The sequence below is a fragment of the Saccostrea cucullata genome, unplaced genomic scaffold (assembly GCF_032062105.1).
Source record: "Saccostrea cucullata isolate Sc308-1 unplaced genomic scaffold, CSIRO_AGI_Scuc_v1 ctg12244, whole genome shotgun sequence".
NCBI lineage: Eukaryota > Metazoa > Mollusca > Bivalvia > Ostreida > Ostreidae > Saccostrea > Saccostrea cuccullata.
In genome coordinates this window covers 7,919-11,877 of record NW_026922152.1, presented here as the reverse complement: position 1 = coordinate 11,877, position 3,959 = coordinate 7,919, and positions in this window count along the sequence as shown.

Sequence of the window (3,959 nt, the reverse complement as noted above, 5' to 3'; positions counted from 1 at the left end):
CCAAATTGTATTAACACATTAGCAAATAATAGTTACTATATTTTAAGTATTCTGCAACAATAATAATAAAAAAATGTTTAATATTATTAAGAAATTTTCCAAATTATTAATCGGGTTGTTTTTTTTTATGGAGAGGCTTTCATATTGGAAGTGAGGATTCGTGAATTCGTGAATTGAATTTTTGTGATATACATGTACGAACATTACATACTGAGGAGGAGGGTCCTGTCCCCAAGCACAAGTGCTCCGATGATATATAATCCAGTTGTTCATGTAATCTATATTGCTGATTGTTTTCTGGAACTGATAAAGCCACAGAAAAAATCTCTTTTCGTAACTTCAGATTATAAAGTAAATAACCAAACATATATATTTATAGATATCTACGAGTAAATAAAAAGGTATTGGCAGTATAAAAGAGATGAAAACAACACCAAGTGTATGCATTTGACTTTATTTTGCGACTCCTCCTGCGATGTGCTTTCCAATAAACGACTCCCCCTACGTATCCGTTACTGTCTGAAGAGAAAATGTCTTAATTATTAATTTTCATAAAGTCTAGTCAAGTTTAGGTTGTTGCATTTAAAAGATAAACGTTTTCTCTCGCTGTTTTAAATGTGAGAATCCCTACGCAAGCCGTAGATTGTGCAAATCATGCATGTTTTTACTACCCGATCAACGTAAATATGAAAACTGTCAAATAGTTTCGAAGTGTTTGAGAAAACTAGACGTATAGGATAGCCGGACAAATGACCACGATAAAGCTTAACTATTGCCATCTTCCGTGGGATATTTGTTTTTTGTAAATACATCTTATATATACCGAAAAAAGACGTGACCCACATCTCCTCTGACTCCGAAGCGGTGAAAATCTACTCCTCCATACTTTGAAAACGACTCCCCCATACTTTTTAGCGACTCCACCGCGTTACCCGTTGTATACGGTGTTAAAGCTGAACACGATTCGTAAAAGTAATGTATCCGCCATTTTTGCTACCGATTCTCTCCACTCTGCAGACCCCTATATAAAGGGCAAAACTTGGTCACTGTTCAGTGAAACCACCGGTGTAGACGGGCATATGCTACACAGCACTCCGTAGCGAGAATAATAACGTAATATTTCGTCTAATACAAGAATGTAAGATACCAACTAAATTTACAATTATAGCTGTACAAGTCAGTGCAGCATGCAAACAAAACAGATAATCATAACTGCAATAAAATATAAACTAAGGTAATGCAAGATAACCAGCACGAACACGGGTCGCCATTCACGCCGATACCCGTGACAATAAAGCAGTCAGGTGTGACAAATGTTACGAGTATACCCTAGTGTTGAAGCATCGTAGATATACCTATTTACGAGTCGTGTTTAGCTTTATTAGATTATTTTTGTCGGATTGTTTATTTAATGGTGACTTGTTGTTTTCATTGTGCAGGTGATAATGGCGGTTGCATTGACCTTTATATTGTTTGTTGTTTGAGAAAAAAATTTTTGCGTTCACACATTTCTGCCTGATTATCATCCTTAGATGGTTATACTTCTAATTGGTATATGCACTGCGCTGACAGATCTATATCGGTGCAGAATCTGTTTGGAAACGGGGATTACTTTAATATATTTCTCAACGAAAGAAATGTCAATACAGGAATGATGTGTTCAAACATTTTAATTGTATTTTTCAGAGTTAAACCTAATCTGCTGACAATCTGATGGCAGGAAGCAAAAAGTTAGTATTTTGGACTTCTTTGGTGTTATTGCACTGTATAAATTCCAGCAGTAGCCAAAGACTGGACACTATCTCGACACATGTTCTGGGTCAGATGAAATGAAGGATCTAAAAGCGGAACTCAAAGCTTTGCGACAGTTTGTTAGAAATCAAGCAATAAGTATAGAAATCCTAGAAGAAGAATTGAAATTCATAAAACAAACAGTGTTCAAAAGTAAGTTTGTTTTTTCTTTAAAAAAGAACAACGTTCTGCATTCGATATTTTTTGAAAGGTGTACAATTATGTTTGACCTTTTGACCTTGACCTATGAGTTTGACCCACCTTTACACAAAAATTCCAAACTTTTATTTTGGCCATAACTTTCGAATGATAGGTACTATGACTTTCATATTTCACAAATGTATTTATTGTAGCAAGACCTTTCATTGGATAATAACAAATTTGACCTTGATATTGGAGATTAACGTACTAATGAAAAAAACTTTAACCTTGACCGCAACTTTTGAATGGTAAAGGAAATGGCTTTTTTACTTCAATATGTACTTCTTGTGAGAAGACCTTTCAAAGGATACCAAGAACTTTGACCCCTTGACCTTGACCTTGGAGTTTTAACTACTTTTAAAAAACTTTAATCTTGGTCACAACTTTTGAACGGTAGATACTAGGACTCTCATATTCCATATATGTATTTTTTGTGACAAGACCTTTCATTGGATACCAACAACTATGACCTTTGACCTTGACCTTGGCGATTTACGTACTTATGAAAAAAATTTGACATTGACCATAACTTTTGAACGGTAAGAGCTAGGGCTTTTGTACTTCACAGATGTAATCCTTGTAAGAAGACCTTTTATTGGATACCAAGAACTTTCTACCTGTTGACCTTAACTTTGGAGTTTGACCTTCTTTTCAAAAACTTTGACCTTGGCCACATGTTTTGAATGGTAGATACTAGGACTTTCATATTTCACATATGTTTTTTTTCTGTAGCAAGACCTTTTATTTGATACCAACAACTTTAACCTTGACTTTGGAGAATTACGTACTTAAAAAAAAACTTTAACTTTGACCATAACTTTTAAATTGTATGAGCTAGAGCTTTTAAACATGTACTTCACATAAGTAATCCTTGTGAGAAGATCTTTCATTGTATACCAAGAACTTTAACCCTTTGACCTTGACTTTGGAGTTGACCCTTTAAAAAACGTTAACCTTGGCCTCAAGTTTTGAACGGTAAGGGTTAGGATTTTCATCCTTCACATAGGTATTACATGTGATAAGACCTTTCTTAAGGAACCAACAACTCAGACCCTTAAACCTTGGAGTGTGACCTACCTTTCAAAAATATATCCTCGACTTTAACTTTTGAACAGGTTTTGCTAGGGACTTTGTATTTCACAATCGTATTTCTTGTGAGAAAAACCCTACTTTGGGTAATTAATAATTAATAACAAATAATATGCATTTAAGAAAAGTTTAATCTTCGTTATGCTGCCATACAGAGGTCATCAGTGTTTAAAAAAAACACATCTTCTTCCTTATATTGAGAAGAGATAGGGCTTTAATATTTGACATGTGCATGTAATACCTGTGACAAGATAATCCCGAGCATGCTATGATTTCTTACCCCTTGACCTTGACCTTCGCGATTTATTATATTAAAAAAATCAACTTCAATGATAATTTCTATATAAATTACATATGATAGGGTGTTCATATTAGACACAATGTGTCATAAAAATATCATCTCATCCACAAAGACACCGAATGCGGGGACCTTAATTCTTTGAATTTGCTTGTTTTAGCTATGTTCAATGTTTATCTGTCATTTATGTATTTTATGTATATGTCTGACTAATAATGTTAGAAAAAAGATTTACAGAGCTTATTGTATTTGTTTGATAATCTGACATTAAATAAAATTTTCTGTCTCTGATAATGGTTAATTTAAAGAAAACTTGAAAAAGGGTATAATGGTAAAAAAAAAAAGGATTCAATTTTGTTCAACCTCTTTTTCAAGAGGAGATTATTAAAAATTAGGGATATCAAATCGGTCAATTTTTGATACTCGGTTACTCGGATGTTTTTCCGATCGAGTACCCGGGTACTTGGTAAAGGTGTAAATAAATATGAACAAGTTAATTGATAACTGTAAAACATTGTAAACTCTTGTAGAAATAAAAGCGATGGGAGGTTACCTGTTTAAATGCGTTGTAACAATTATG